The 22225-nt window shown below is 43.4% G+C and overlaps 1 long non-coding RNA gene across 1 annotated transcript in view; it reads left to right on the forward strand.

The window, feature by feature from the left end:
* LOC115092258 overlaps positions 1–21233 on the forward strand; it is a 78980-nt gene extending 57747 nt beyond the window's left edge. The window contains exons 3-4 of the long non-coding RNA XR_003856969.1: positions 6432–6669; positions 19699–21233. This is a non-coding gene — a long non-coding RNA (uncharacterized LOC115092258). The remainder of the gene's footprint in view (positions 1–6431; positions 6670–19698) is intronic.
* The last annotated feature ends 992 nt before the right edge of the window (positions 21234–22225 follow it).

Below are 22225 nucleotides of genomic sequence, written 5' to 3' on the forward strand. Positions count from 1 at the left end.
TCCCCGCACACCCCCATCCTTCCATGCTCCCAAAAGCTTATCCCATATGATTGGAGTCTTCCTTGGGGAGGAGTGTTTCCTACGCGTTCCTGCCCTGTCAGCACCCACTTCTAAAATGGCGCTGGTTTACCTCACTTAGAGGTACCCAAGGAATCTGCTGGTTACAGCAGAGCCTGCACTTATTAAGGGAGGTTGTTGGAGGCAAGGAAGGGACCCCTGGGGGTTATTTTACTGTCCTGTGTTTTTGTGTTCTTTTTGTCTGAACTGTGGACTGTAATTTTTTTTGTAGAGAAAATTAAATTCTGTCATTTTCTGCCATCTGCTCTTCCTTGGTAAAGTCTTTTGTTTTGAAAGAACTCAGTTTGCGTGAAAATTCTTCTTTCAGTAACTTTGCGCGATCCCTTTGGGTTAAACAGTTAGAGCTGTCCCCCCACAGAGGACTCCTGATCCGGGACAGCAGTACCTGAAGGCAGTCCCCTTCCCTAAACAGGGTGATCTCTGGAAAAAGGGGCTTACACAGGAAAGGAAGCAAGACCACCTCAGACCTTAACCGAGCACATGTGCAAGAACATATGAAAATGATTCAAAAGGCAAAACCTACAGAAAACTTCAGGGGACAACTAAATACGTTTTAACCACTATTTTGGATATATCCCTGGAGTGTAAGTCTGTGAGAGTTATTTTTTTTTTCTCTTGCTGCCAACGGAAGGGAAAGCAAAACACATGTCAAAAGAAGGACCTTCTGCCACCTTCTTTAAACGGTTGCAAAAAAGGAAATCAGGTATCTCTTGGAAGTCGGTCCTAAAATGTGGAATTTGTAACGATGAGAACCACCGGGAATACCTACTTGCAGGTGGCGGAGTCTGCATGGCCCAGGAAGGCGGGAGTCCTAGCTGTTACTCAGCAGCTCAGTATCCCAGTGGCATAACTAGATCTCGTAGCTCCCGGGGCAAATTTCACAAAATGCGCACCTTTGCAGCCTTTCCTGCACCCCGGCCATGCATGGATCACTGAGGTTTGTAGAGGAGCCCTGTCTGTTTTGCATCAATCGTGATAACATCCGCTAAAGCTATGCTACTTTCTAGTGCTGGGGGTGGCCAACTCCGGTCCTCCTGAGCCACAAACAGGCCTAGTTTTCAGGATATCCATTGTGAATATGCATGAGATATATTTGCGTACAATGGAGGTGGTGCATGCAAATCTATGACTTTTCCACTGATTTTTCTCTTGTTTATTATAACAGTCATTTTTCTACTGATTTTGTTTTTGTTATAACACTGAAATTCTCAGGTAAGATAAAATAAAAACTGAAAATGAAGGTCCCTGCATATTTTGTGTAATTGTGGCACATATAACTTTGATCTGTTTAAAGAACCTACCCAAAAATGTTAAATAGATTTAATGTTAAATTCAAATTCAAAGATAGCCACAGGAAGGAATTGTGCAAATGTTCAAAATTTAGCATGAGCTATTATAAAACTAGAAGAATTTCTCACAGATGAAGGACAGGCTGAAATATTATAAATAAGAATAAATAAATAAATTTGGGTGAGATATCAGGATGTAAGGTAGTGTGTTGAGGGGGGCTGCTCTGCCCAGCTTCAGATGACATACCAAATAGGAAATCACCCAGATACCCCTGTGTTGCCAAGGCACACTCTGGAAAAACATTGAGTAAAATGGATCCAGGAGAGGAGTACTGTCCCAGGGAAGCCAAAAGGGAGCTGGGGCTACAGGCTCCTGAACATTGATTACTCCAGGGAATATAAATTTCCCTGTAATTACAGAGTAAATCCCGGAGCAAAGCAGATTGTCAGTGGAACTACATCTCCCAAGGAGCTTAGAGAAGACTGGGACCAATGAGGCTCCGAGGCTGGAGTCCCTGAGAGAGGGGTTGGCGGGGACTTCAATCTCATTGAGGATATGAGTGAGGAGATCAGAGGAAGACAAAGAAAGAGGAAGGAGTTTCTCCTGAGGCAGAGGAAGTTGACTGGGATAAACTGGAGGAGATGGAAGTAGAAATCCCTGCTGAGTCCAAAGAGGTAGACATAGAGGCAATCTAAAGGCCAGTACAGATACGCATTGCCCTGCTACAGACATTTAAACTGGACATTGTTTTCTTATCTGTGAGTGCAGTTGGGACTATCTTTGTTTTGTTCAACAGCCAAGAGGCTGCCTTTTCAAAGCCCTATGACTTGAAAACCTGATGCTCATCTAGAGGAGAACTGCGAGATCAAGCAGTGACTGAGGAAGTGCTGCTGCAGAGTGTAATGATCATTGGACGGCCATCCTGTGCAAGCAGTGCCCAGAGGTGATTTCAGTGGGACTCTTGACAGGTAGATTATCCATATCTTCAGAAGGGTGCATGGGCGTAATGTCCATAGTGCACAAGCAACATCAACTTTAAAATGGGGTATGCCGTGAACCACCATCTTGGGAAGCTAATGCGTCTTCTCTCCTCCCAGAACAATAACTGCTGCCGCCCACCATTGCTGTTCCCTCTAAGCTGCACGCATGCGCAGGAAATTTTCTGCGCTTGCGCACACATACAGTTCTAAGCTGCACATGTAGGCTTGCGCACAACTTTTCTTATGGGCGTGCACAGCTTTCTTTCCTCCCAATTAAGGAAGCCTGGTGGGGCCGTGGCGAAGCTCATCCCGCCACGGCCCAAAGTGAAGTAGAGGCCAGCAGGGTCCATGGTGGTGCCCATCCTGCCGTGGCCTGAAGTGAAAATGAGGGTGGCAGGGCCATGGTGGAGCCCATCCCACAACAGCCCGAAGTGAAAAAGAGGCCGGTGAGGTCATGGCAAAGCCCATCCTGCCATGGCCCGAAGAGAAAAGGAGGCCAGCGGGGCCATGACAGAAGCCATCCCATCACCACCCGAAATGAAGAGGAGGCCGACAGGGCCACGGCAGAGTCCATCCCACCACTGCCTGAAGTGAAGAGGAGGCCAGCAGGGTCGTGGCAGAGCCCATCCCACCATGACCCGACGTGAAGAGGAGGCAGTGTATGTGTGTGTGGATGTCTCTGTGAGAACTTGTGTGCATGAGGTGTATGTCTGTGTAAGAGCTTTGTGCTGTGTGAGAGTTTGTGTGTGTGTGTATATGTCTGTTCAAGAGCCTGTATGTGTGAGAGTCTGTGTGCAAGCATGTGTGCCCGTGTGTCTGTGTGAGAGTCTGTGGGTGTATGAGTGTATATGTCCGTTCAAGAGCCTGTATGTGTGAGGGCCTGTGTGCATGTGAGTGCATGCCTGTGAGGAACAGAGAGCTGAGTGTGTGAGAGAGAGGGAGTGTGTGTGAAAGCATTGGCATGTATTTGAGAGAGGGAGTGTTTGAAAGAATGAATGTGTTAATATGTGTGTGTGAGTGAGGGAGAGAGAGAGAAAATAGTATGGCCCTACCTCCCCTAATGCACGATAATCTCAGAGTGACCGGAAATCAAAAGATCCCAGGTATGGAGAGCAGGAGATTTTTTAATCCTCAGTTTTAATTATTGGGTGTAATTTGATGCCTCTATTGTTTTTAAATATATATATATTTTTAATATTAGAACACTAATTATTAGATGTTTTATTTATCAGAGGTTTTGAAATATTTTATTGGCATTTGGGAAATGTTATAACAAATTTATGCACGTTTTTTTAAATTATTGGATGTTCGTTGGCTGTTTTGACATTTATTCTTTTTATTAACATTGTTTTAATATTATGAATAATATTTTATATCTTTGATTTTATTGCTTGATGTTTTGAGAGGAATGATTATATTTCTGTTTTTCCATTGTTGCATTGCATAACACAGTTGGGCTTGTGGATTCCAGTTCAGTTTCTGTTGGCACATTTCTATTCTGTATTTGGGGAGAGTATGTCTGCATTTTAAAGGTCCAGTTCTTGTGTAACTTTAGTTCTTGCTGGTTTGGGAATGCTTTTCTGAAGAGGAAAGGTTTTAGTGCTTTTTTAAAGAATATTCTTTCCTGGAGGCATCTTACTTCCTTTGGTAGGCTGTTCCACAGAACCTGCAGAGAACACATGCTCTCTGGTTTCATCAAGGTGGGTAAGCTTTGGAGATGGGACATCTAATAACATTAGGTTGCCGACCTGAGTAACCGGGAGGGAGTGTGGATTTTTAGTATTGAGGAAATCCAGGGGGAGTGTAAGTTGTAAATGGCTGAGTGTATGATCATGGCAAACTTGTATTGTATATGGTATGCAATTGGGAGCCAGTGCAATGTTTCGAAGATAGGCGTGATATGTTAATGAATGGGAGTGCCAGTTAAGTCATGCTGCTGAGTTTTTGTATAATTTGAAATGGATGGATGGATAGAATATAGTGGGAGACCTATTTAGGAGACAGTTACAAAAATCAATACCAGAGAATAATAAAGACTGAAGGACAGACTGGAGGTCAGAGCGTTCAAGAAGGGGCTTGAGGTAACAGAGCAGACGTAGCTTGTAAAAGGATGAATTGGTAATGGTTGTTATATGGTCTCACAGAGAGAGAGGGGTCGATGGTGATTCCCAAGTTACAAACAGTTTGGGAGACAGTGATGGAGTGAGTATCGAATAAGAAATTGTTGGGTGTGTTTTCAATTGGAAAATGTGACAGGACAATGATTTCTGTTTTAGATAAATTGAGAGCTAGTTTATTGCAGTGAAGCCATTTTTGGATGGTTATGAGATGGTTATGGATGGTTATGAGTAAGGAATGATTATGTAAGGGCCCATGTTTCTTTCAGAGGAAAGAAGAATAGGATATCATCTGCATAGATCTTATAGTGGATTCCAAGACCAGCAAGGGTACAGCATAATGATGTTAAATAGATGTTAAATAAGGTGACAGAGAGAATAGACCCTTGGAGTACTCCAGAGTTAAGGGACGTCACAGAAGAGGTAGAGGAATCGATATGGACTTGTTGGGTCCTATTGTTGAGTTATGAAGAGAACCAGGATAGAACAGATCTAGAACAGAGAGTAAGATGAGATGATTTACTGTGTCAAATATTGAGGAGATATCAAGGAGACATAGAAAGAAAGCTGAACCCTGGTTGAAAACTCATCTCACCGTGTCAAAGCTGGAAAGTAACACTAGTTCAGTGCTATGATGTTTCCTAAAGCAAATTGAGATTGATTCAGGATATTGTTAGAATCAGTAAAGTTGCACAATCGGTGAAGATGCTTTTAGCCATGAATGAAAGAGAAGAGATTGGGTGGTAGTTGGAGTTAAGAGTTGGGTCATCTAATGGCTTTTTTGATTGTGGGCCAAATTGAAACTTGTTTTATAGGTCAGGAACAATACCATGTTGCGACATTATTGCTCATCCTTCAGTATTAGAAAAGATAAGAACATAAGAAGTTGCCACACTGGGTCAGACTGAGGGTCCATCAAGCCCAGCATCCTGTTTCCAATGTGGCCAATCTAGGTCACAAATACCTGGCAAGTACCCAAACATTAAGGGGCAGATTTTAAAATGTAAGCGTGCTGCGCGCATGTTATAAAATCAGGAGTTGGCTCGCGCAAGGGGGTGCACACTAGTTCCCGCCCCACCTTCCCCTCCCTTCCCCTATCTGTCCAGCCCCCCAGCCCGAAAAAAAAACCCCCGTACCTTTGTCTCACAAGTTACACCTGCCAGAGGCAGGCTTAACTTGCACGCACCGGCCGACTGCCGGCACACAATCCCCAGCCCAGTGGCCTTGCAGAGACCTCTGGCCATGCCCCCGCCCCACCCATTTTTTCAAGCCCTGGGACTTACACGCATCCCGGGCTTTATGCGTGCCACCAGGCCTTTTGAAAATAGCCCGGCGCATGTAACCCTTTGAAAATCTGCCCCTAAATACATCCCATGCTGATAATAAGCAGTGGCTATTCCCTAAGTCAATTTGATTAATAGCAGTTTCTGGACTTCTTCTCCAGGAAGTTGTCCAAACCTTTTTTAAAGCCAGCTGCACTAACTGCCTTAAACCTCTGGCAATGAATTCCAGAGCTTAATTATGTGTTGAGTGAAAAATAATTTTCTCCAATTTGTTTTAAATGTGCCCCATGCTAACTTCATAGAGTGCCCCCCAGTCCTTCTATTATCAAAAAGAATAAATAACCGATTCACATTTACCTGTTCTGGTCCTCTTATGATTTTGTAGATTTCCATTATATCCCCCCCACCCCCCCTCAGCTGTCTCTTATCTAAGCTGAACAGCCCTAACCTCTTTAGCCTTTCCTCGTGGGGGAGCTGTTCCATCCCCTTTATCATTTTGGTAGCCCTTCTCTGTACCTTCTCCATCGCAACTATATCTTTTTTGAGATGCGGCGACCAGAATTGCACACAGTACTCAAGATGCAGTCTCACTATAGAGCAATATAGAGGCATTATGACATTCTCTATTTTATTCACCATTCCCTTCCTAATCAAATCATTGCTACATTCTGTTTGCTTTTTAGACCAAGGGAGCACATAGAAGAGAAGGTGATGTGGCTGGAGGAAGGTGCAAACAGCTTGCATTGCATCCATTCTAGAGCCCCTGGTGCTTAATTGTTGACGTTGGTGCTCATTGCTGTTGTCCTAGCTCCTTGGATCTGTTACAAAACTGGAATCTCCTGAGCTCCTTTGTGTTGGGTCCTGATAAAGGAACGCGTGAGCCGGAGTGTCAGCTGGCTAAGGCTGCAAAGGATTTCAGAGGTTGGGCGACTGTTTTTTTATTTTAATGCTTTGGGTTTTTAGAAAGATTTTTTTTGTTCATCCGCAATGCGTTTAGACTACAAAATGAAAAGGTAAAAAAGTAAAGCTCTAGCCGGCTTGCTCTGTCTGTCTCGTTCTCATTTAAAAACTCCCCACCCAGCTGTACTTTTGATTGTGCTGTCATCAAATAAGAAAGCCGAAATGTAAAAGAAAGAAAGGGTTTCTTCTGCACGTTTGTTTACATTTTTTGCATTCTTTTATTCATTTATTTTTTTAAATAAACTTGTTTGTTTTTATGCTTTCTGTTTACCCTCGAATTTTGCTTGCCAGATAAAAGGGCTAATTTTTCGGCAGCACACACGTGTGGCTGATGCCTGGGACAGGATTGAAGAGGAGCGGAGAGATCAGACCGTGCTCCCACCCGCCAGCATGAATCTCTGTGCTGCAGTGCCCAAGGAAAGAAGGCACTTGTTTGGGATTCCTTTATATTCCGCCTTTTAGCACCTCAAAGCGGATTATATTCAGGTACTGGAGTGATTTGGAAGCAAAACTCCTAGTTATTGTTAAATTACTTTAATGGAGCTCCTGGAACTACTGGATCAAACCGATTGGTTCCTGTCTGCCACTGAAGCTAAGCTCCATGGGGGCGATTTTCCAGTTGTCCACACTGGGGCAAAGTCCGCAGATCCATTCTGCCCATGGGCGCGGCGCCAGTTCACAAAGAGAGGACGTTGATAAGAAAGGAAGTAGTGTAGAGAATGATGTCTTCTACCTTCCAGTTTACAGCAAGGAAGGTGCTTGCAATGTTTAAAATCCAGTGGTTGGAACTGTTTTCTGAAATGTGACGCACCCAGGTGGGTGACTTTGTAACAACTCGCATAAGAAACTCGGCATATATGTGCATTATCGACACCAAGTTTGAGAGCAAACTTAGTAACGTGCATCCACTCTGCAACTTATCACCAATCAGGGATTTAGGATTTGGTCACCCCTAAGCACATTTTGGTGGTTTTTCTCCTCCGCCTCCTGTAAGGGTAGCCGAGGGCCTAGGCACAGGTGTAATGGGTGCCTATTGACAAATCCAGGGCCGCTTATCCCACCCAAACTTTCAGCACGCAATTGCACCTGCTAACTTGTGTGCAGGAAGATTTTCAGGAAATTTACGGGAATACTTTTTGAAAATCCAAAAAGTCCAGTCCCCTCCCCGGCTTCACCCCCCAGGAACGCCTCTGCACCACCCTGGTAAACTTATGCGCGTACAGCAGATGCACGTAAGCTTTCCTGCTCATCCAGCAGACAGTTTTATAGCATTCTGCCCATGGGAGTGCCTTGGAAAATAACTGTCCAGATCCTGCTTAATCCAAAACTCCACTTAAGGTGCCATCAGAAGCCACTAACTGAGAACTCAGTAACGTAATGTGCAGTCTGTCCCAGACATTCGTGAAGGCTGATTTTGTGGCTCCAAGTCCCTGCAGATCAAGCCCCAGATAATGAGTTTTCAGGTTAGAAAGCAGAAAATGAGATGCTTTTAGAGTCTCAAAGCTTTGCATATTCATGCATCTCGTGGTTGTTAAGCATTTTAAAACTTGGATAATGAACACAGAGGAGCAGACAATAACTCCAGCCATCTTCCAGTTGCTCAGGGGGGTAGTGGTTCCGCTGTTCTCTGTGGAAACCATTCTGTCAGCTTAATGTTTCTTCTAATTGAATCTGCACTTGTACATCAACATTTTCAACATTGCCCATAAAAATTTTTAAGGCTTGTCAAAGGAATCTTCATAGTCCCTGACTGAGAATAGGAATGATTTCAGACAGTATCATTAGTTCATCTTTTAATTCATTTGAGTTATTCTGTTTGGATCCTGAAGTGGTTTCCCAAACAAACAGAAAATTTGTGCTTCAATAAATAATTGACAAATAATAAAGTAAGAAAGACACAAATTACGTTCTAAAAAATCACAAACCTGAAAATATTGGGGTAGATTTTAAGAACTTGCACGCGGGCGACCAGGTGCGCATATGTCATAAAATCGTGGGTCAGTGCGTGCAGTGGGGTGTACACTAGTACATCTTGCATGTGCCAACCCTGTGGCCTTCACCTGTTCCCTTCCCCCTACTCTATCCTTCCTACCCCCCCCCCCCCCCAAATTCCTTTAACTTACCGTTTGCGCCTGCCTTGGGGCAGGCGAAGGTTGTGTGCGCCGGCACGCGATCCCCCGGCACGGTGGCAAATGGCCACCGTGCCGGGGACCTCTAGCTCCGCCCCGCCCCCAGACTTACCCGCCCCTTTTTCGAAGCCCCGGGACATATGCAAATCCTGGGAAATTATATGCGTCGCTGGGCCTTTTAAAAATAGGCCCAACGCGTGTAACCGCAGCTACGCGCAAAAGCATTTTAAAATCTCCCCCGTCGTGTTTTTTGCTAGAGAAGCTTACATTTTCCAAAATCTATACAAAAGTAGATATCGTATCCAAGGATGCTGACTAAGAATAAGGGGGTTGATTCACAGATTTGCATGCATCACATGCATTTTTGAAGCCCTCCAGAGGGTGAAATACCTTTGGCTACTTGAGTTTTCTCAAATAATAACTGTTAGAAAAGGGTGGTGATTTTTACGCCCATGACCGATTTAAAATTTGACCGTTTATTTCCTGTCCTCCTTTGGGGAATACTCAAAACAGGTTAAAAAATATTAATATCAATACAACGTACAGCTTCATAGGCAACAGCACAAACTACAAACAGCAAACATTACAGTTCCCTGGAATGGGATGCAGCACTCATAGGTACTGGGAGAGAGGAAACCCCAAACATCATGCAACAGTCACACCTAGCGATTGGACATAGGGCCCGTTATTTTAGTGTTCTGGAAGGAGCTCTGGTGCGTGACCCTCCCCCCGGCTTGGGACTGTTCCTGCAAAAATTCCCAGGAAGTTGTAAATGGAGGCTCATGATACCATCATCCAAAGGACGCTGGTTCTGGTTGACCTCGCAGCTCAAAGAAACAGGAAAAAACTGCAAGATGCTCTTTGTGCTCCTTGTGCTGTGGGTTCGGAGCTGGGGAAGCATGGTGGATACCACCTGCAGGGTAATGCAGGATAGCATGACTAGGGTGGTCCGGTGAAGCTGGGGTAATGCTTGGACTGGAACTCAGGAACAGTTCATGGGCAAGGCTGGAACTTAGGAACCTTATGCAGGCAGAGCTGGAACTTAGGAACAGACTGGAGCTGTCTGGAGGTAAGAGTGAACTGGAACACAGGAACAGACTGGAGCTGCATGAAGGTAAGAGTGAACTGGGACATAAGAACAGAGTGAAACTGCGTGGAGGTAAGAATGAACTGGAACACAGGCTCTCAGAGTACTGGTAAGCATGAAACTGGAACAACTGGAACAGAAGCTAGGACATGGAAAGACTAAGACAGGACAAGGGCAACGCAGAACATGGAACATAGCCTGAAGACAACAATGCAAGAAGGCCCCAAGGGGCAAGACAAAGGCCTAGAATCAGGTAGAGGCCTAGAGAAGCCTCAGGGCTAGGCAAGGCCTAGGTAGGCCAGAGGTCAGGAATGGTCTAGGTAGTCTGCAAGCAAGGAAAGGGCCAGAAGGCCCAAAGGCCACAAGGCAAGACAGAGGCTGAAGGCCAGATGGCCACAAAGCAAAGGCAAAGAAGGCTGGGGTTAGAAGGTCCAAAGACCAAGAGACAAAAGAAGATAAGGCCTAAAAAGACCGCAAGGCAGAAGTGGCTAGAGCAATGAGCACATAGGAACTCAATGCTGGAGTCTGGGTGAGGTGCAGGCAGGCAAGATAAGCTTGGCCAGATGGGGGAGCTCGCTTGCTGGTGTCCCTTGGTGGAGGGGAGGCTGTACAGCAGCCAGAACGTAACACTCTGTTCTACCCATGAATGGGCCCCACAGGGTTATTCATCTACATGCTTGCACCTTTATATTCACCTCTCCAAGTCCTCAGGCCCTAATTCATTTACTATCGCTCAGGGCAAGAGAAAGTTCTGTTATTTTTCTGTGGAAGAAAATATGTTCAAACTATTTTCTTTTCCTCCCATTGAAAGTCATGGAAGATGGCTGGTGCCACCTTCTGTCATGTTGATCTTTCACATGGAATATGAAAGAAATGTTAGAATAGTGCAGTTTTAACTAGAAGTCATAAGAACATGAAAAACATCCACGCTGGGTCAGCCCAAGGTCCATCGATCCCAGCATTCTGTCTCCGACGGTGGCCAGTCCGGATCACAGGTAGTACCCCGCAGATCCCCAATAGTTGATCCATTGCGTGAAAAATACTTCCTACAATCTGTTTTAAATCTGTCAGAATGTCCCCTCGTCCTAGTGTTGTTTGAAAGGGTAAATAACTGTTTCTTATTTACCCGTTCCACCCACTCATGATTTTATAAATTTTAATCATGTTCCCTCTCAGTCGTCTCTTTTCCAATTTAAAGAGCCCTAGACTGTTTAGTCTTTGTCCATAAGGGAGCTTTTCCATCCCCTTTATCATTTTTGTCGCCCTTCTCTACCTTTTCAGAACTCAAGGTGTGGTTGCACCATGGATCTATACAAAAGCATTATATGATATTCTCAGTTTTATTCTCTGTTCCTTTCCGAATAATTCCCAACATTCTATTTGCCTTTTGACCGCTGCACACATTGAGCAGAAGATTTCAAGGTATTGCCACAAGGATTCTGAGGTAATTTTCTTGGACAGTGTCCCCTAACGTGCAGCCCAGCATCTTGTACTTGTAGTGGGGATTATTTTTCCCTATGTGAATTACTTTGGCCTTGTGAATTGCATCTGCCATTTAGATGCCCAGTCTGACAAGGTTCTTCTACAGTTCTTCACAATCCACTGCCATTTTGACAACTCAAAACAATTTTGTGTCATCTGCAAATTTGGTCAACTCACTCATTGTTCCTTTCTCCTGATGATTTATGTATTTGCTAAATAGCACGGCTCCCAATACAGACCCCTGGGGCACTCTGCTCATGACCTTTCTCCATTTGGAAAACTGACCATTTAGTCCTACTCTCTTTGCAAAACCCATGTTGGCTCTCCTCCCTTAAACCATGTCCATTTATGTGGTCAGTAATTTTGAGGTTGATATTCAAAAGCCATTTAGACGGAGAACTAAAACGTTATCTGTCTAAATGGCAAAACAGCGATATTCATAGCCATATGCAACTACATTCTAGCCGCATAACTTGTGATCACTGTTGCCAAGCAGATCCACAATCTTTATTTCTTGCACCAGATCCTGTATTCCATTGAGAACTAAATACAATATAGTTCCTTCCCTTGTCGGTCCCATGACGAATGCAGATACTCATTAGGGATGTTCAGTTGTTTCATTTGCTGTGTGTACATACATTTTTACTCACAGAAAATTGTACTTCTGTGCATACCTTTACATGCATAAGTACAATTTTATATGTGTAAAACTGAAAGGAATGGGAATGAAAAAAAAAAAGGAACAAAAAAAATGAACTGGCCCAGAGAAAAATGTGGCTGTGCACACCCCTAGCACTCATGTAGACAGGTCTGTCTGACAGGGGAGCTAGGAGGCCAGACATCTGAGCAATAGCCACCTTATTGGTAGCTATTTAAATTATTATAAAGACTTATTGTTAGACATGGGAAAGGAGGAGTATTGGGTGTGAACTAAGCAGGGGAATCTTGTATGCTCATCTCTTCAAGATGGTAGTGTGAGAATCCATTGCATTATTCACCTCCTGCCTGCAGATGGTGCTATGAGCCATGTGGACTATCTATTTAGTCCTCCCAGCTCTGTACCCCTCACCTTTCCCAGCAGCCAGTTTGTTTCCTGCCAAGGCATGTATTTATACTCAGGCTTCTTGTCAGTCAGTTGACAGAGCTTGTTCCTACTTCCTGGTCTTGATACTTTGCCTCTGCTTTTGTTATCTGAATCCAGAAGGCTTCATTGCCTCCGGTTCTTGCCTTCAGCATTCCTGCTTGACTTCTTTTGTATTCCTGATTTCTTGGCGTATTCCGGCCCCCTTCTCCATTCCATGCTTCTAGCTTCTTATTTAAATTGGGGGCTTGTATTCAAATAAGGAGCTTCACCGACCATCAGCACCTGAGGGCTCAACCAGAGGGGAAGATGGTTAGCAAAGGCAGAAGATGCCCAGCTTCTTACTTTTCACTCTCATCTGCCTGGATTTGCCTCTCCAGATATCTGGCCGCTCATTTCTGGGGCAACCTGCAGACAACAGTCATCACAGCTATGGTGAAAATGAGGAAGATGTCTTGGATAAGAAAGATATCTTACAAGTGGTCATGCTTTATGGCTGGCAGCTGGGACACAAATAACTGGGCAGACAGAGCCAGGGCTGTTGCATTTGATCTGTAAGTGCAGAGGTGGATTATAGGAAAATATCAGTCTGGGGGATTTTTTTCAAAACTGGCTCACAAGTTATCTGATTCTTGCTGTGTTTTCTTTGCAGCATGAACTTCATGTCATTTTCCTAGATATCTAAGAAGTAGAACACATCCTAGACCAGGGGAGAGCAAACTGAAATGCATTTCCCCTTCCATCAATGCAATTAGTTGAGGACCTCCCCCCTCCTCCCCGACAAGTTTGGCTAAATCTTAGATATAGACAGGGCCGGATTTAAGATTTTGGTGCCCATAGGTAGAGTGCTACTATGGCAACCCTTTGAAGCTGTGCTAGCATATGGCGCTAAAGGAAGCAGAAGTAGGCTCGTGCTTGGCCTGGATATCTGGAGCCTTCAAAATTTGGTGCCCTAGGCAGTTGCCTATATTGCCTGGGTCTAAATCTGGGCCTGAACATAGATATAGATCTTGGATTCCTGGCCTGCTGTTAAAGTCTCTTGCCAACCAATCAGCTCGTGAACCAGTTGCCAAGCAATGAGGCAACAACACTGCCAGCCAGTGGTTCAGACACACCCACACTTTCTCAGATATACACTGTGTCAGACACACACATTCAAGCTCAGTCACAGACAGATTTTTAGATTGAGGAAACTTTATTGGCACACACACACATACACACAAACACTCTCTCTCAAGGATATTAATTAACGTATATAGAAGTCTTCTATATGAAAATGACAGCTGGTTCACTGTCTTGCAAAGTGTTTTAAAACCCTGTGGGGTGTTATGAAGAAATATTTACCATAATTTGGCACCTATCCTTCAACTTTCTTTTCATGACAAATGCCTTATTCCCAATTTTTTAATAGGGGTTATAGTATTTGTTGTGAATTTTAGAATTTTGTGACCTTAGAGACACACAAGACATCCAGAACTCTTAAAAGGGGTACAGAAGGGGGATACAAGACGGCATCTACCTGAGAGGTCAAGCTTTGAATCCCTCTTTGGTTGACTCTTCTTTTTTCCTGTTTACCAATGCCTCACACTAAACAAAAGGGTCGGATTTGGGGGAATTTCCCTGCCTCCCCCCCCCCCCCCCCCCCCCATTAGACCCACTTCAACCAAAGATTGATAGCTTTCTTACCATAGCATCTGTTACTCCGGGTGCCAGTTCCTTGACGGTGGATATCGGGGAGCGAGCCGTGACTCAGCTGGACGTGGAGACAACGCTTAGCCCCGGAGCTCCTACTACTCCCTCTCCTTCTACTCAGGATACCATCGCGGAAGAAGTTTTGCAGTCTTCTTGTCCAGGTGAACTGCTGGGCGTTGCCACATTTGGGGAAGCTCTCTCCCCGCCTGTCGTGAGATCTTTGATCTGGGAGATTGTGCAGGGAGTCCTGCTGCCGGCAGGCAAGGACAGTTTGGCGAGCTCCCGTGTGCAGACCTCGACACCCTTCGAATCGAGGGAGGTGACTGCAGTCAGTGCCGCTGCTGGAGAGACACAGGAGAGAGCCAACACTAAAATAATTTACCGAGTAGTTTTGGATAAACCGCAAGTAATCACCCTTGATACTGTTTGGACTGCTTTTGTTTCATTGGAGAAGCCTATACCTTCTCTGTTTCATGTTTCTTTGGGTATGCTTCAGAGAACTCAAAATATAGAGATCACTGTGGCCTCTCATGCTAAGAAAATTGAGGTCTTAGACAGACAAATTATTTCAATGCAGAAAATTCAAACTAGTTTGGTCCAAGGGGAAACTATCCACGCAAAGAAATTAGAAAACTTGGAAAATGCCATGAGATATTTAAATCTCAGCTCTCTCTTGTTTTCCCCCAAGACCAGGGTTATTCCTGAGATTATTATTTCGCAACCAATTATTGTTTTTTTGCCCAACAGATCTGGGTATACCTTGATATCACTCGTATATCTCAAAGACAAAGGAAAAAGGTTTTGTCTTTGCACCAAGAAGTTCTGGCCATAGGTGTACAATTTCTTTTGCGTTATCCATGCAGATGTCTGGTGAAATTTTCCTCTAGGAAATACAGTTTTTGAGCCTTCTCAATTATGATTCTTTTTGGATTCTCGTGCAGGTAATGGATAATGTAGATCCTGATATTGTAGGAGTTTCACTTTTTTTGATGATGTTTTCCTCTCAGACTTGTACTTTTTAATTATTTCTTTTTGTCTCACTCCTTTTTCTTCTTTTCCCCCCATTTTTCCTTTCCCAATACTTGAGAGATACATATTTTCCTTTTATTTTATTTTCTTTTTTTTCCCCTTTTTCCTTTTATGCTGTTTCTCATGTTTATTATACAAGTATTTTCTTGTGTCATCAGTCTTAAATTCATAAAAATAAAGTAAAAATAAAAGGGGATACAGTAGTCATGAAAGGTTGAGAACCATCGCCCTAGAACTCTACTGGGTAGTGCAGATTGGAAAACAGAATAAACTGGACTGTTATACATACCTACACAGAAAGAACATGCTAGCAGATTTCTTAAGCTTGACTGCATATGAAAATCACATATAGACCCTAGGGTTGCCAGCTGGTTCCAGATTTTCAGGACAGGTTGATCCAGTCCTGGTTTTACCCCCATTGCATGCAGGGAACTGTAGTTCTGATTTCTCTATTGCACTTTATTAGAAAAGCAAGGCTACAAATCCCTGCATGCAATGGGGTAAAACCAGGACTGGTTCAACCTGTCCTGAAAATCTGGAGCCAGCTGGCAACCCTAATAGACCCTCACCAAATACAGAATGCGTGAACACAAGTTAAAACAGAAATACGCAGGCAAAAACTGAACTGGAAACCCTAAAAAGCTAGTCTCTATCTGCAGTGCAACATAGGCGAAAAAGAAATGCATTTCCTCCTGTACTGTGCAAATTACAAAGATACCAACGATGCATCCCAAAACTGAAAGAAGAAATGAAGCGCTTCCCACAAAGGAATGAGGAGGAAAATCTTCTGGGAGACCCTAACATTCAGTTTTATATACTGCCTTCCTCAATCCAGAGGAGACCCAGCGTGGTTTACAAGAGGATGATGAGAACAATATGAAGCATACAATATCTAAAAATACATCAACAAAAAATAAGCTAGCAAAATACCATCTTTAGTCCAAAAGTGCATCTATCCTCCACTACAAAAATAAACAGGAGAAACAGCACTTATAATAAAATGTGCCGTATCCTGCCATGGCCAGAAATGTAATCTGACTAGGTGCAAAAACCTGGGAATTGCTATTGTCCTTTCTTAGACCTGTAACCTTATTACACTGTTACAATTATTTTTTATTGAAAACTCACTCCCAGCAGTCTCCCTCACCTACCGCCAGGGCCAGTACAAGGGCATTAGGCACCTTAGGCAAACCTTACAGACATTCACCCCCCCCCCCCCCATGCCCTTCACACACAATTAGAATATTATGCATTTATAATAACAAATTTTACATGAAGAAGGGCAAAATACAGTCTTCTGAGGTAAAAATATCACTTAACATTATTTATATTAAATTTACATACACTGCTGTGGTGCCAACCAGAAAAGCAAAAAAAAAACTTGGAACCCATATGGTATTAGGCTTATTGTAATGCATGCTGGGTGTGGGCTTGGCATCCCAGAAAACCTGATTATCTAAAAAAGCAGTGGTCAAGCCACTTTCAAAAAAGCCTGACTGAGACTGCACGGACCCTACAAACTACAGGACCATTTCATCTCTGCCATTTGTTTCCAAAGTTCTTGAAAGTGCTGTATTTCAGTAATTGATGGAGTTTGTTGAAGAAAAAGAAATACTCGACCCTCATCATTTTGGATTTCGACATTCCTTGAGTACCGAACTTCTAGAATAGATACTATTAGAAGAGGTTTAGATTCTGGTCATCAGTTTTTGCTCATGTAGATATTTCCGCAGCCTTTGATACTGTTGATCACAATATTCTTGGATTTCAGCTGCAAGCATGTAGTATTTCAGGTATGTTTTTTTTCTTTTTGTTTTTATGTGTTTTTATATATGTATTTATTATGAATGTTTTAAATTTTTGTACATTGCTTAGGCCTTATTTGTGTTAAGTGATTAATAAATTTGAAAAATGTAAATCAGCAAACTGAATTACAATTACAATATAGTAAATCTCCATACTAAAATAGCACTAACTGCCAGCCCTCAAACAGTAGCAGCCCTACCTATAAAAATGTAACCATGAAAATATTACACCTGGCCCAAAACAGGATGCTATAGATCCCTACACTAAATGTTAGCAGAATACCTCACCTTGGTTACATGTGTAAAACATACAGACCCTCACCAAATACAGAATAAAGAGATATAGAGTATAATTAGAAACATGCAGACAAAAACTGAACTGGAATCTGCAAGCCAGATCTTGTATGTAATGCAACAATGGAAAAACAGAAACATCACAATTCCTCATAAAATATCAAACAATAAAATCAAGAAATATAAACTATAAAAAGAATATTTCAAAACAGCCAACAAATAGAATGACATTCAATAATTAAAAAGTCATACATTTTTAGAAATTTTCCAAATTCCAATAAAATATTTAAAAAAGAACAGACACATCAAGTAACCCCCAATAATTAAATCTAAAGGATTAAAACAATCCCTCTCCATACATGGGAACTTCTGATTTCCATATGTCCTGAGATTGTCATGGATAAGCAGGGGCAGAAGGAGTTGTTGCACACAAATTTTCCCCCCTCTCTCTCTCTCAAACACACACATGCTCCGACACACATGCTCAGTCTCCCTCTGGAAGCAGAAACAAGAGACAGCAGCAGCCCCCTTCTTCAGCCTCCATGGCCCATGGGACTCCTGACTTTCTTTGGGACATGAGGCCAATGCTGATCTGTTTTCTGCTCCTTCTCGTCCTTTTGGTGTATAGGGTATCACTGCTGCCTCCCACTCCTTCCAGCTATGTGGGCCAACGCTGTTGCTTTCTGCTGTCAGTGTATGGGACAACCCTGCTATTTCACGATCTTCCAGGTCCTGTGAGCCCAACCCTTCTGCCTTCCTCTGGGCACGTGGGCCAACCCTGCTCCCTCCTGCTCCTTCCAGCACAGCTATAATGACACCTCCTTCCCACCACTGCAGGAAGGAAGAAGGAGATAACATTGTGCCCATGATTGTGGCACTCTAGGTTGCCACTTAATCCTTCCGCTGGCTCTCCCCAGCAGTCTTCCTTCCTCTCACCACATCTCCTTCCCCAGCAGTCACACTGTCCCCCCGCACTCATCCCACTCATTCTCCACCTACTCCCCACCCCATTCATCTCCATCCCAAGCATTCTGACTCTCCCTCCATCTCCACACCATCTATTTCTCTTCCCAGCAATCATACTCGCCCCCATCCAGTCCATCTCCCTCCCCAGTAGTCTCAATCTCCCCCACCCCATCCCAATCATCTCCCGCCCCAGCAATCTCATTCTCTGCCCACCCTATCTCACTCACTTTCATTTTGCCTCCACTAGTCTCATTCTTGCTGTTACCCTCCTCACTTCCTAATCCTGACAGTTTAACACACCTTTCCCCCCACCCCCAACACCAGCAATCTCACTTTCATTTTTACAATCTCTAGCTCTTACTACCAGCCCTCTTCTTCTCTCCTGATCTTCTGGCTGCCACCGGTCAGGCCTGCATTTTCCCATTGTCACCACCATCTCAGGTAGGCAAGCCCTCACCTTCTTGCTGCTCCCGCTGGTTGTCCTCATTTTCCTGCAGCCACTGCGGCCAAAGCCCTCATCTTCTCTCTGGCATCGCCGGGTCCCTCATCTTTCTGCTACCGTGGCCATCGTTTTCATGCTGATGCTGCTGCAGCCACCGCCACGGTTCTCATCTTCCCAACACCACCGCCGTCCAGGCCCTCATCTTCCTACAGCTATCTCTGATATTCCCTTCTCTGCAGAGCGCAGGATCCTCTTCTTCTTTGACGGCAGGAAACCTGCAGCCATTGTTCCCGCAGCCAAGTAACTGGCCTGAGCTATCTATCGGGGCATGCCTGAAGCCCCAATAGTCCAATCCGCCCCATGTAAGTCCCTCACAAAAGACAGACAGTGGGAATTAGGAGGGATGCTCCCAAGATACACTCTTCATACCCAAACTTGGACACCCCAATTTCCACCTCTGGCCCATGGTGCTCTGAGACCGACATTCCTGCATGGAATGAATGGATTGGACTTTGTAGATGGGGAATAACTTCAGAGGTTGGGGCACATGGTGGTGTTGTTGGACACCTGACCTTGCTCTGCTGGGGTACGGTGATAACCATTGATGTCTTTGATGTGAACAGTCGGTCCAAAGACCACGGCAGATGTTCTGAGGCTTCAGCATGAACAGCTGTCAGTACATCTATGGATACGTTGATGTCAACCACATTCTTAACCCACTCAGTCTGCTCACTTGTCTCTAACTACCAAAATATTATCAACTCTTTCCCTTGTACTTTCCACCATCCTCTGTGTCTGTCACAAGTATGCTTCAATTTATTCACTATTGAGGATTCTACCACCTCCACTGGTAGACTATTCTAAGGATCCACCATCATCTCAGTGCAGATACAAGTAGAATTTCCTCACTCCTGCCTAGAGTTTTGAATTTGGTGGTATATAAATTGAAAAAATAAATTATGTATTTATATTTTGCTTTTCAGGTACTTCAAAGCGGATTACATTATATCTGAGGCAACAGAGAGTGAAATGACTTACCCAAGGTTACAAGGAGTGGCAGTGGAATTTGAACGCTGGCTTCTCTGGTTCACAGACCACTGCACTAACCACTAGGCTACTCCTCTGAGTTTCACTTATTTCAATATCGTATCATGATCACTATATGGATGAGTTCCTTTTTCTAAGGGGAATGCTATTTTCCTTTACCTCATGAAAGCTTACTAGATATTTGACTGTTTCTGTCCTATCCACCCTCTCTCTTCTTCCTGCAGGAGAATATTGTGCAAGGTTCCTCTCTCAGCATTGCCAGCCACGCTCCATAGCATCATGAAATATCAAGAGTGTTGGCAACACTGTAGACTCTTCCAGTACTGTGATCCCATGAAGGAGAACTCGTTACCTGCAATAACTTTGAAGCGCTGAAAAAAGTGCAAAAAGCGGAATATAAAAAATCTAAATAAATAAAAAATCCTGAGGGACAGCAGAAGATTTTCTTGAAGTGGAGGAATGTAGGCTTTCAAGAGATGATATAAACAGATCAAAATAAAACAGTCCAATGGTAGAAATTCCAGGAAAGACACCAGTGATATAGTGTAGACAGTGCACTCAAAATATAAAATTTATTATAAAGATTAGGTGGTGCACCGGTTTGATTTTTTTCCTGTGGAAAATCAGTTTATCAACTAAAATTGTTGTTGCAAGTGCCCTTTAATGTCAAACTGCATAATGTGAAAACACCGTTGCCAGTATTGCTACCTTAAAACATTTATACAATGGAGTAGTGCTTATTGCACAGCCAAGATGCACAGAAATAAATATTCTTTCACTACAAATTACAGAATTTCTAATCCATATTGTGACTTTATAAACAAAATCCCTCTACTTGGGAATCTACAGCAGCAGAAAGCCGCCTCTGACAGCAGCTACACACTGACAGCCAACTACTCCATTAAACCAAATCATCTCTAGGTGGGTAGATGACGTAGATGATTTGGTTTGCTGGAACAGCTTAGTGATGACATCTAGATGCTGTAGTAGATGACTGTTGGCCCCTGCAGCTTCCTTTACGGAAGGCATTTTTTGTTATGATGGATTAGCACAGTGTTTCCCAGTCCTTTCCTGGAGGCGCACCTATCCAGTCTGGTCTTCAGGATTGCCCCAATGAATATGCATGAGATACATTTGCATGCCATGTGTCTCCACTATATGCACATCTTTCTCCATGCATATTAATTATGGGAAGCCTGAAACCCCCAGCTGGTTAAGTGTGCCTGCAGGAAAGGGTTGAGAAAGAATGGGTTAGAAGCTCTAGGTTTTCGCTTTTTGCAGACTGACAGAATAAGACCAAATTTAATTTTCGCTTTTGATATTTACTGTGTTTATTATTATTATGGTTGAATCTGTTTCCAGACAATAATATTATCTTGTATTATAATATATAACTGTAGTAAATAATAAAAAGCTCTAGATTTTGTTAAACGTTCCCCTTGAGAAAGACACTGCTTTATGTGGAATTGTGTTATACATCAGGTTTCCTTTTTTTTTTTTTAATTTTAAAGAAGTGCTTTTGATCAAAGTTTTTCAGAATAATTATATATATATATCAATAAAATAAAGTTTTGCAAAGAGTTGATGATTATTGTGAATGACTGACAAAGCTTGGCAGGTCTGTTACAAGCTAGCTTGGCATGATGACCCCCAATAGATCTTCATGAGAAATGCGAATCTGATGCAGATGTACTTCTCAGGGGATAAATTTTAAAGTCTCCATGCAGCTTGCGAGTATAACCTGCAAGATGATGTGCAAAGGAATATTCCCTATAGAATTTCTCTATGAAAGTTTATAGCTGGAGGGGAATGCAGGTACTTTGTACTAAAAGCACACACGTTATCATAGAGCATAGGGGTGTATACACTTCTTATATGGGGGTGGACAATGTTCAAAATGCCGTTTTACATGGGTCAACAAAGGTTACCTATGTGAAAAGTTGTGAAACTTCTCCTCCCCATGATACATTGTTTCAGGGGCAGTGGAATGCCTTTTTGGTTTGGGGAGGACCAAGTCAACCAAAATCCTTCCCTTTCACCCCCACCGGTTTCTTTCTCCTCTCCTACTCTTCCTCTCTTCCCTTGTAATATCCCTCTCCCTCTCTTCCCCTGCCCTCACCCCCTCTCTCTCTCCCTCTGCCTCACTCTCTCTTTCCCTGTCTCTTACCCCATTATCCCCCATGCCTCCATTCATGCTGATCAATAGCAGGAAGAGGGGTGCAGTGGTGTCTCAGGCTGTATCCTCCTCCTCTGCCACCTAGCCCAACTATTGTTTTGAACCACATGACTATACAAAGATGTATTATTAAGAGAAACATAAAGAGTTAATTTAGTTCCATATGAGAGTTATATGTACAAGGTCATCATGTAGCTTGCTTTGAAAGAAAGATAACACAGACACACAATATTGCTTAAAGAAACTACAGGTGTTTGGGCTGTTAGGTAGCCCCCTCCCACTCTCCC

Source organism: Rhinatrema bivittatum, chromosome 1 (assembly GCF_901001135.1).
Source record: "Rhinatrema bivittatum chromosome 1, aRhiBiv1.1, whole genome shotgun sequence".
Lineage (NCBI taxonomy): Eukaryota > Metazoa > Chordata > Amphibia > Gymnophiona > Rhinatrematidae > Rhinatrema > Rhinatrema bivittatum.